This window comes from Poecilia latipinna, unplaced genomic scaffold, assembly GCF_001443285.1.
Source record: "Poecilia latipinna isolate Pla-1442-1.1 unplaced genomic scaffold, P_latipinna-1.0 Scaffold1113, whole genome shotgun sequence".
Taxonomy (NCBI): Eukaryota; Metazoa; Chordata; class Actinopteri; order Cyprinodontiformes; family Poeciliidae; genus Poecilia; species Poecilia latipinna.
This window is the reverse complement of record NW_015113729.1, coordinates 93,607-105,390: the sequence shown is the minus strand read 5'-3', so window position 1 is coordinate 105,390 and position 11,784 is coordinate 93,607. Positions and strand designations below refer to the sequence as shown.

At 37.5% G+C, this 11,784-nt stretch overlaps 1 long non-coding RNA gene and 2 pseudogenes across 1 annotated transcript; all 3 read right to left on the bottom strand.

The window, feature by feature from the left end:
- Window positions 1-2,002, bottom strand: LOC106959730 (uncharacterized). Its single transcript, XR_001427419.1, has 2 exons — window positions 1,628-2,002; window positions 1-179 (listed from the first exon to the last, which is right to left on the bottom strand). It is a non-coding gene; the product is annotated as an uncharacterized LOC106959730 (long non-coding RNA).
- A 1,335-nt stretch (window positions 2,003-3,337) lies between these two features.
- On the bottom strand, window positions 3,338-6,875 carry LOC106959728 (UDP-glucuronosyltransferase 2C1 pseudogene; annotated as a pseudogene).
- Window positions 6,876-7,063: 188 nt separating this feature from the next.
- On the bottom strand, window positions 7,064-9,479 carry LOC106959729 (UDP-glucuronosyltransferase 2C1 pseudogene; annotated as a pseudogene).
- Window positions 9,480-11,784: the final 2,305 nt, after the last annotated feature.

Sequence of the window (11,784 nt, the reverse complement as noted above, 5' to 3'; positions counted from 1 at the left end):
GTTTTGCTGGGTCGTGCAATAGTAACATTGTGTCCCCTGGAGTGTAGAGCTTTAAGAATAATTTCCATGTTTATCCAGTGGCTTCCTTCTGTAGGAAAGACCAAGACGTTGCCACCATGACAGCAGGTGGGAGTGAGAACGAGCAGGAGCAACACACTGCAGCAGCAGACTGCCTTCATCTGAAATAATAAAAAATATCATTCAATATATAATTTTAGTAGTATAAAACAGAAATTAACACAACAGGTCAGCCTTCCCTAATTCTAATCATCTCTTGAATGGAATAAAAAAAATACAGTAAAAGGTATGCATTAATATGTATAAACTGTAAAAGTCTAATAGTTTATTTTTTTTGTATTAACATAAAACATGCAAACTATTTGCTGACTGAAAGGTGTCAGAGGAAATGAGAGTCGTCTCTCATGGTATAGCATGAATAAGTATTTGTCCCCTTGAATTTTTATGCTGCTTTGGAACAATGTTGTCCCACTTTGTTTTAATTTTGCTACATTACAGTGGTGAACTAGCCTGTTTGCAACAAAGTGCTGCAAGTGAATACAAGTCTGGACTTTAAATAGGCCACACCAAAACGTTCCTCTTTATGAGCCAGTCAGGGGTGAAGTTGCTGGTCTGGTGTGATTCATGTCCTGCTGGTTGAGTGTACTGAAGTTTAAGGATCTTCTGTTAGAGAGCAAAAGTCATGATTTCTAGCTGTTCAGAGTCAAAAATAAAAATAAATAAATACAGAAAAAACAGCAAACTATTGCTACCATGTTTGACACGTTGTGTGATTTTGCTTTCTAAATTGCTATGTTAGCTCTACACCAGATGATCAACTTTCAAAAAGTTCCATTTTCATCACTTTAACATTATGAGCCATCTACTCTTCTTTAACATTCAGTTGGGGAATAAATCTGAAGAGGTAAATGAAAAGAAAAAAAAATCACAAGAAAGACTAAATGGCAAAATAAAAGAAAGGTAGAAGAAAGTTTTTTTTGTTGTTTTTTGCCTTTTTGCATGTCATCCATTTTTCATGAAACCCATAGGATACAACCTTCATTAGTTACAAATCTGGTACATTGCTTGTATTACTAGTAATTATCCTGGTCTCTAAGCATATGATTGAGCAACTCTCACTGGTACATGAACTTGAACACAGTTAAACTGGGTTTGATTCCACTCTCAGATTTAATTTTGAAAGACTACTTGAGTTGCTAATTTGTTTGTTTCTGACACCCTTAAGCATGCCACTATAGGTACTTTTATCAGAGTTAGACAAACACGGCTCTACTAAACTAAATTATCTAAAGTTCGTTTTCTATATAATCTACAACTGAATGTGGCTTTGGATAACTTTCCCATTGGATATTATGGGATTTGAGGGCTGCACCTAATCTGAAGTATAGTGGAACAGATTATTTAGGATATCTACAGCAAGCAAAAAAAAAGTGAAAACACGCCTTGACAGACCTGTATTTAACATTGCAGGGATCAACTGTAACATACTTAGCTCCTGATGTACAAGTGTAACTTTACATGTGCAAAAATGTCAAGTAACAATTTCCTGAGTAAAATAACTGAGGAGATTTTAATAGCTAGCTAGCGAGATATCAAGAGAGCTACTTACCGTTAGTCTTCTTAGTCCAGACCTACATGAAAGCTGTTTCAGAGTGCTGCAGGACAATCCCCATACGGAACACACCTTTAGTCCAGTCACGCCTATCAAATGGTTCTATAAAGTAATAACCTAGGTGTGAGAACAGTAAAAACAGACCAAGAAAAATTATGCGGTGATTTTCAGGAATGTGAAACTGAGGCCAATCGTTGAGTTTTGGGGAGAAATTTTGTTTAAAATCGTTGTTCAATGCAAGAATGATGACATGAAGTGTGCAAAAGCAATGAAAGGAAAGTAAGTAAGTCGAAACTTTAGAGGAAGTCACGGGAAGTGTCAGTCTCCTGTTGAGAGAAAATATAGCGACACCTAGTGTCTGAGAAAAGGAATGCAGCAATTAGAGACCGTGTTTGGCACAGTGAGTGACTAAATAACACAAACTTTGATTCAGACAAACTGTGCATTTTTTTTTAAATGTACATATCAAGAAATAATTCAGCATTAAAAAAAATCACTCTAAATAGGTAAATGTGGGTTGAATCCAGTGGAGAATCTGCATGTTCACCTGGCAGGAGTGTTTGTTCAAGACTTGCATAGCTTTTTGGACGTTGTCATCAATGTCTGAAAAGTGTAAGACTTTTAGGTCCTTCTCCCGATTGACAAACTGATTTAAAAACAAGGGTAAGTTCACTATTCAGACTTCATGCCACAGGACCTTTTATACTCCCAGTTTTCCTCCGTGATCCACAAACAGTTTACAGTCTACAGCTACAAGCACAAAGAGTCTATCTTCATAAAATGCAGAGGTTAAGAGCTCATGCTCTTTACCCCAGTGAAGGCTACTAAATTATGATAACGTGTGCAAGGAACAAACATAATAAGCTTACTCATTGACAGGACAAAAATAGGTACAGTTTTATCAATGTGTCTCTTATCACCATTTCAAAATGGCATTATTACCTGCTTTTCCAGTTGTTTGGTATTTATATACAGAACAAGGCAACCCAAGCACAAAGGAGTAAAAGTGAGTCCACTGTCAACTACAGTGCGATAAAATGGGTGCAACATTATCACTAACATTAAAGACCCTCAGACATTGTTCCATTTATATCAAAGACATGGTGCTCAGTTTCTAACTTTATTTCAAAAATTTAATGTAAAATAATAATTAAAAAAACAACTGTAAAGAAAAGTAATTTATTGTAGTAACTAAATTTAAAAGTGAAACACATTAGAAAAATGACAGACTGATGTTGTAATGCCTTTATCTTTGTTCATGGTGATTATTTTCAATGACAATGACAAAATAACATTTAAAATAGAAAGTATGGCTACAACCTGCTTAACAATTATTATTCAAAGACAATATAGAACCTTATTAGAATATTCTAATTTATGAAACAGCTGAGTTAGCAAAGTTACTGAATGAAATCATTTAATCAGACAGTTTGTAAATGGGACATTGTCAAGTTTGGTATGTCATTCCCACGTGCAACTTGATAACCAAGAATAATGTCTCTAATCCTGTTCTGCTGCAATATATAATATTCTGCTATCAAACACAAGAGTGGGACAGATTAAACATATTTTAAATTATTTATTAATTTACCATGTCAATTAAAATACAAACATCTATTTATTTGTTAAAAATCTTTTAAAACAGTACCCTGCTTTGAATAACAAAGTTCAAAATATTCCTCTAAATTAAGAAAACAATTGCTTTGCTCAATAAACATGCTTTTATTTACAGGCAATATCTTTACACATAAAGGATATAAATATTACTCACGTTTTACTTTACGTCTACACACAAATTTCCATAAACACCTGACAAACACGACTGTAGCTAGAACCGTGAGCATCACTGCTCCTGTCAGGAAGAGGACTACATCTACAGAGTGGTAAACATACCAGGGCATTCGGTAGGACTGAGCTTTCAGGTGACCAGCTCCTTTGTGCCTCATGACGTATTCTATCCAGAAGATGGCTGTATCGATTGGCTTCATTGGCTGATCTCTGTGCAACCTGGAGAGTCTCTGCATGTTCTGCCTGTAGGACGGTTCGTTCAGAACTTCTTGCATAGCTTTCAGAAAGCCATCATCTTTGTCCACTGCCCTGAATGTAAGAATTTTAGCTCCACCTTTCTCTTGTAAGCGCAGCAGATTGTCATACTGGTCAAAAACCAGAGGAAAACCCACTACTGGGACTCCATGACACAAGGCCTCCTGGACTCCATTTGTTCCTCCATGAGCCACAAATAGCTTTATCTTAGGATGTCCTAGAAGGTCTTTTTGTGGCATCCACTCAGCCAGTAAAGTGTTGTTACCCAGAGTAGATGGTTTGGGGCCTCTGTAGCTCCAGATGACTTTTTGTGGCAATTTCGCAAAAGCTGCAGCAATGCTATCTGCAAGGTCCTCTGGAAGTTCATTAACAAATGTTGAGAGGGACATGATAACAACTCCATGCTCTCCAGAACTCTGCACAAACTCCTCCATGTGATCAGGAAGTGGTTCTGCAGGTTTACAATGGAACCCTCCCATGTACACGACATTAGGCATTGTGGGACGTGGGTAATCAAACACAAAATCAGTTCTCATGAGCCAAATGTCTGCATCATTCTGTATCTGCTCAAAGTTGCAATCAGGTCCAAGGTACTTTTCACAAAGTGGCTGGTATACAAACTTAGACGCAAACTTGCTTTGAATGGAAGTCAATAGATACAAAATGATGTTTTTAACTCTCTGAAAAAAAGTCATTTTATCAGTGAGGCCAGATCCTGTCATAGGGATGTAGGATAATGGTGAGGGAGCGATGGCAAAATGAGCTTCTTCAGGCATTAACCAGCGAACATTGTAAACTAAAGGGAGATTCATGTATTTGGCCAAAATTGCTCCATTACCCCAGCATGGATCAGTAAGAACCAGATCGAACTTGGTTTCATTTAATTTCCTCATCAACTCCACATTATCCAGCAGAGCTGGGACAAATGAGCTCACAGAATTGTGAACATCAACAATTTTGTCGAGCAGGCCTAGCGTCATTCGGAGAAAACTGGTGATAGGTAAAGTCCCCCGTTCAAGTTTTAGAAATTCAGAAAACATTTTTTTCATAAAATCTGCATCTATTAAGCTGTTTTCTACTGGAACTATGAAAGTCTTGTAATATAAGGGATTATCCTTGATGTACCAGGTTTTGCTGGGTCGTGCAATAGTAACATTGTGTCCCCTGGAGTGTAGAGCTTTAAGAATAATTTCCATGTTTATCCAGTGGCTTCCTTCAGTAGGAAAGACCAAGATGTTGCCACCATGACAGCAGGTGGGAATGAGAACGAGCAGGAGCAACACACTGCAGCAACAGACTGCCTTCATCTGAAATGGAGAAAAAAATGTTTTTCATGAATTCATTTCAATAATATAAAACAAAAATTAATATAATTTGTTAATTCTAATCATCTTTTGACTTGAATAAAACTAATGCGAAAATGTATTAGTTAAAATGTATGAGCTGCAAATGCTACTAGACTATTTTTCACTGTCATATGTTCTTTTACCTAGTAGTGATGGTTTTCATGCAATCAGTGATACAGAACTCTTGAGTTTTTGTCATGATCCATGTTTCTGTGTATTTAAGGTTTTTCTGTGTTTAGTTTCTGTCCTGCGAGTCTCTGTTGTCTCTGTGTCTTCCCCTGTTGATTGATCCCAGCTGTGTCTCTTTCCTTGATCACCCTCCCAGTGTATTTAAGTCCACCTGTTGTCTCTGTCTGTGTCAGATCTTCGTCGTACGTCTTACATCTACTGTCAAGCTCTCCAGTCGCACTGTTTAAAGTCCTGGTTAGCCTTAGCTCCTGTATTCAGTCACCTTGTTGTCGGTTGCTACCGGTATTAGCTGTGTGCTATTGTTCCTGCCGTGCTGCCTGACTGGACTGTTTTTGAGCAACATTCATCATTAAAGTAATCATCATCTTCATCTGGGTCTCCTGTGTTCATTCTCACCACCAACCACAGCCCATGACAGTTTTAAACATAAGGGAATTTAGAGCTCATCACTAAACTTTTCCAGTTTCACCGTTCAGGTGTATTTTCCCAGCAAATGCACTTTGACATATTGTAGTTTGGTTGCATTTTAATGTCTACATAAGTATGGAGGACTGAAATATTAATTAAATAATTAATTAAAAATAAAAGCAGAAATCTATATATATTTTTTTTATTTTCCGCACGTAAAACAGTTATCTACATAACTCAAAAAGGGTGAAAAAATTGTTTTAGATAATGTTAGCATCCATAAACTTATAATTTTCACTGGGAAGAGATTTCTTAGTTTTTACGATGTCTCTTTAAAAAGTAATCCAACTGTTTTTCAAAGATTGCTGGACATAATGGTATGTCAGATTAAGCTGTTTTCTTGTTATAAATGTTCTATTGATTAAGCAAATAAACAAGCATAATTATCTAAAAAAGCAAGACCACCATTACCACCCTCAAAGATTAAACATGTCTATTTGCTGGCTAGTCAAAGGTAGGAGGAAGTGTAAGCCTTTTCTTATATGAATATTACGGAATTTGAGGGCTGCTCCTAATCTGAAGTAGTGGGACAGATTACATGTGGAAACAAGTCTTGACAGAACTGGATTTACCACTTCCGGGATCAATTATAACATGCATTGCTCCCTGTAAAGCTTTGCAAAAATGTTCAGTAACGTTTTCCAGAGTACCTGTCAAGTGTCCCGCTTTGGCCGGGAAACTTACACATTTTACTCCTCTGTCTTCCTCTTCCTGCTGTTTCCTGTTACAGTAGTTTTCTTCACACCCACCCCCGCACCGACGGCAACAGCAAACATTTCCCGTATTCTCAAGTCCAAAACTTAGCAGATATGACAACCAGGCGGGAGATTAAATAGATGTTCAGATGGATATGGCTACTTACAGTTTGTCTTCTCACTCCAGACAGTGGAAGCTGTTTCAGAGTGCCACAGGACAATCTCCATAAATGACAGGCGTAAGGTACACACAGCCTTTAGTCCAATCATGCCTACCAACGGTTCTCCAGAGTAATAAACTGAGAACAGTCGTAGCAGATTGACTAACTCAAATGAGGTGATGTGAAAATTAACTGACTCGTATCGTCGAGCATAGGGATGAAATGTGGTTTTAAAATGCTGTTCCATACAACAATGACGACATGAAAACCGTGCAAAAGCAATAAAAGAAAAGCAAGTAAGTGGAAACTTTACAGGAAGTCACCAAACTGCGATTTGCTCTGGCTGAGAGAAAATATTGTCTCCATGGCGACACCTAGTGCCTGAGTAAAGAAATGTAGAAATTAGAAACTGATACATCTTTGAAGCACGACACGCCTTGATTCAGCTAGTCTGTAAATTTCAAAAACATATATATATATATAAAAAATTCAGCATAAAAATACGTCAATATTGGTTGCATCCAGTGCAGCATATTTATGACACAATATTTTATTTCGTGGTAAACAGTTACTGTTCTAAACAATAGTTTGCAACTAAACTCCAATTTATTTCAGTACAAATTGGAAAATAATTAAGAAAATAACATGTATTCATATTTAATACCATAAAGTAAACACATATGTGGATTAAACATTGTCAGATATTATGGACTACAATAAAAAAATAAAAATTACATCCCCTTAGCCACCAATATAATATTGAACAAAACCCATTTGTAGTATTGTTAGAGTCCAAATATGTTTCAATACAAGCATTCAAAGAGTCCATCAAGTCCATATTGCTGCTTTCAATCTTGTCTCCAGCTTGTGAAAATGTTTAGATAGTGCTGACTTGATGAATCTGTCTAATCATTACTCAAGTTTTACTTTACATCCACACACATATTTCCATAAACACCTGATAAACATGACTGTAGCTAAAACCATGAGCACCACTGCACCTGTCAGGAAGAGGACTACATCTACAGAGTGGTAAACATACCAGGGCATTCGGTAGGACTGAGCTTTCAGGTGACCAGCACCTTTGTGCCTCATGACATATTCCATCCAAAAGAGGGCCGTATCAATTGGCTTCATTGGCTGATCTCTGTGCAGCCTGGAGAGTCTCTGCATGTTCTGCTTGTAGGACGGTTCATTCAAGACTTCTTGTACGGCTTTCAAGAAGTTGTCGTCTTTGTCCACTGTACTCAATGTAAGAATTTTAGCTCCACCTTTCACTTGCAAGCGCAGCAGATTATCATACTGATCAAAAAACAAGGGTAAACCCACTATCGGAACTCCATGATAAATGGCTTCTTGGATTCCATTAGTTCCTCCATGAGCCACAAATAGCTTTATCTTAGGATGTCCTAAAAGGTCTTTTTGTGGCATCCAGTCAACCAGTAAAGTGTTGTTACCCAAAGTGGACGGTTTGGGTCCTCTATAGCTCCAGATGACTTTTTGTGGCAATTTTGCAAAAGCTGCAGCAATCTCATTTGCTAAATCATCTGGAAGTTCAGGCACAAATGTTCCTAAAGACATGATAATGACTCCGTGTTCGGCAGAACTCCGTATAAACTCCTCCATATAGTCAGGAAGTGGTTCTGCAGGTTTACAATGGAACCCTCCCATGTACACAACATTAGGCATTGTGGGACGTGGGTAATCAAACACAAAGTCAGTTCTCATAAGCCAGATGTCTGCATCTATCTTTAAATGGTCAAAGTCACAATCAGATCCAAGATATTGCTCACACAGTGGCTGGTAAACTTGCTTAGTGATCAACATATCATTCATTCGGATGATATAGTATAAAATGTTGTTTTTAACCCTTTGAAAAAAGGTCATTTTATCAGTGTAGCCAGATCCTGTGATAGGAATATATGATAATGGTGAAGGAGCGATGCCAAATTGACCTTCTTCAGATATTATCCAGCGAACATTAAAAACTAGAGGAATGCTTAAATATTTGGCTAAAAGTGCTCCACTGCCCCAGCAGGGGTCAGTGAGAACCAGATCAAACTTGGTGTTGTTCAGGGTTCTAATTAACTCTGCATCATCCAACATGGCTGAGACATATTCACTCACAGCCCTATGAATTTCCAGGGTAGTGCTGAACATCCCAAGCGAAGCATAAAGGAAGCTGGTCAAAGGTAAAGCCCCACGCTCAAACTGAATGATGTCAAATATGATTTTGGTGATGAACTTCTGATAGAAGCTCCTCTTCACTGGAACTGTGAATGTGCTGTAATAGGAAGAGTTATCTTTAATGTACCAGCTGTTGCTGGGCCGCATAACAGTCAGGCTGTGTCCTCTGGAGTGCAGAGCTTGTATTAAAATATCCATGTTTATCCAGTGGCTGCCCTCGATAGGAAGAACCAATATGTGTCCTCCTTTGCAGCAGCTGGGGACGAGGATGAGCAGGACCAAAGCCCCGAAGTAGTAGATCAGCTTCATCTGAAATACAAAAAGCTCATCTCAGTTTACAGAGAAAAAAAAGATATGATACAAATTATTGAACATGTGAGCAAAGTATACTTCCAACACATTATCTGTACATTTAACGTCCTTGTAGTTACTGATCATAATTCAAGAAGTCCAGCTAAATGTTAATAAACGACAGTATGTAAGTGATTTGAAGTCTTGAGTGCAGAAAAGCTTTCTCTAAATTTAGGAACGCAATTATTACTTTTCGGTTTTCAGCATAGGATGTAAATAATTTGCATTGTTACCGTGATAAGTCTTACTTCAACTGACAAAAAATGAGTTTGAGTTAAGCTGCAACATACGAACCTCAAATCATCAGGTGTATCGAGTCCAGTCCACCAGCAGCTTCGTCAGGTTCTTCCCTGTTACGCCATTCCGCGCACAAACGAGGTTTTATGGCCACGGAAACAACCTCATGGTGCATTCAAGTATGCCTTGTACACTAGGAAATTAAGTTGAAGGACAATTCCGTGGAATGATTTCATCACCTATTTCAATATCGCATTTTATCACAGTCCTATTCTGTAGCCTATTTCATAAATAACACTCTTTAATATACATAAGCAATAATATGCTTTCTTAGACAGTGTCCAAGAAAGCGTTACTGATCATTTAAAATATATCTTTTGTAATTACTGGAAAGTAAAATTGACAGTTTTAATGCACAAAATCACGCCCAATGGTCAGAATCACACGGAAAGAGCTTTAAAAAGCTTTGTCCATTTAGAAGAAATTCTTTATGACTTTATGTTATTTACGAAGTGTTATTTGAAGGACGTAATGATGGGAAAATGCATCTCTACATGGAACCACTTTCCTGTGTACGTGAATGCATCACGTTGGTAAAACACTACCGTAACACTGAGGGTAGACGTGCATCAGTGAATATGTATGGACAACAAACAATGGTCTATCCCCCTCCAGAACTATCTGGAACTTACTGCACAATAAAATGAAATAAAATAAAATAAAATAAAAATTCCATTTTAATAACACAGTTTCCATCATAACAAAACATGTACAGTTTATTCAGCAAGTCTATGGATTATTTCAGTAGTCACCTTTAGCTCATCTGCAATGAATTGTGAGACTGGGTCTGCTGGAGAAACTTATCCTTCTCCTGTTATTAAAAAAATTATTATTAAAAATTTTTGTTGTTGTAAACTAAACTAGAATGAACTAAATCGTCAGAACACATATTGGTTGGAAAACCGTCTCTGTTGTGTTTTCTTGTTCAGTACTCATCTTTAAAATGAATCACACTTCTTTTCGTTAGATAGCTGTGTTCACTTTATTGCTAACGTTCAGCCTTCGGTTAACTTCATCTCTATATCTCTTGTTAGAACAGTGCTGCCTTTACACAAGAACTCACTCTCATTGCCCCCTGGTGGACAACAGCAGTACAACATGCACATGAACAAAGTGACAGGATATAGAACTTGTAGCTTTACCTTTCAAAGTAAATTAGAAAACATGAACGCATAACACAGAATAACTCAAAGACAAGTTAAGATGAGAACATATTCTAACACCCTCCCTTGTTCTCATCTTCTTTACATTCAAATATTTAATGTCCAAAAAACCATCCTTTAAATTTCAGAAATTTTGCTTTTGTTGCAGGCTTGGTTAAGATGTCAGCAAACATATTTTCAGATGGACAGTACACCACATTGATTTTTCCCTCTCTCAGTGCATCACGTATAAAATGATACCTCACATCAATGTGTTTGGATCTCTGTCTGTTCACTGGGTTCTTACACAATGCAATGGCCCCTTGGTTATCACCATGAAGCATTGTACAGCTGTACTTCTTGTTATCAATACCATTTAAGAGTTGACTTAAATGTAGACTTTCTTGTGTAGTAGCCGTTAACCCAATGTACTCAGCCTCACATGTGGAAAGAGCCACAGTTGGTTGTTTCTTGGATTTCCAGGAAATGGCTGGACCTTGTGGCGTTAAACTGAAACAATAACCTGTGGTGCTGCGTCTGTCCTCTACTGAGGATGCCCAGTCAGAGTCACTGTACGCTATAAGGTTCAAGTCATCATTGTTTCTCTTGAAACTTAGTTCATAGTCACAAGTACCTTTTAGATACCTCAAAACATGTTTAGCATTCACTAAATCCTCTGTTGTAGGTTTAGCTAATGTCTGGGAAAGTTTGCTCACTATCCAACTGATGTCTGGTCTGGTGCAGGTCATGGCATAAATCAGACTACCTACTATCTCGCGATAGTTTGTAGGATTCATTACTTTTGTTTCATCGCGCTCACGATTTTCTTTGTGATCAAGTCTTAGTTCGCATGGGGTCGATCTTGGTTTGCAGTCCAACATTCCATATTTTTCCAACATTTTCAGGATGTACTTCTTTTGGCTCATTTTTATTTCATCATCTTTTTGTTCAAAATGTATGCCTAAAAAATGTGATATTTTTCCTAAGTCCTTCATGTTAAACTTTGATTTCATTGTTTCTTTGAAACTGTCCAAAACCTCAATGCTGCTAGCAGCAATGATCAAGTCATCCACCCAGATGAGTACGATAACCGTGTCATTTTCTGTTTGTTTTCTGTACACACAATGATCAACTGGGTTCCTTTCAAAGTTGTTTTGTTCAAGATGATCGTTCAGAAGTTTGTACCAATTTCTCCCTGATTGTTTTAATCCATACAGAGATTTCTTTAATTTGTACACACATTTTTGTCCTGTTTCTGTCTGTTGTTCAAAACCC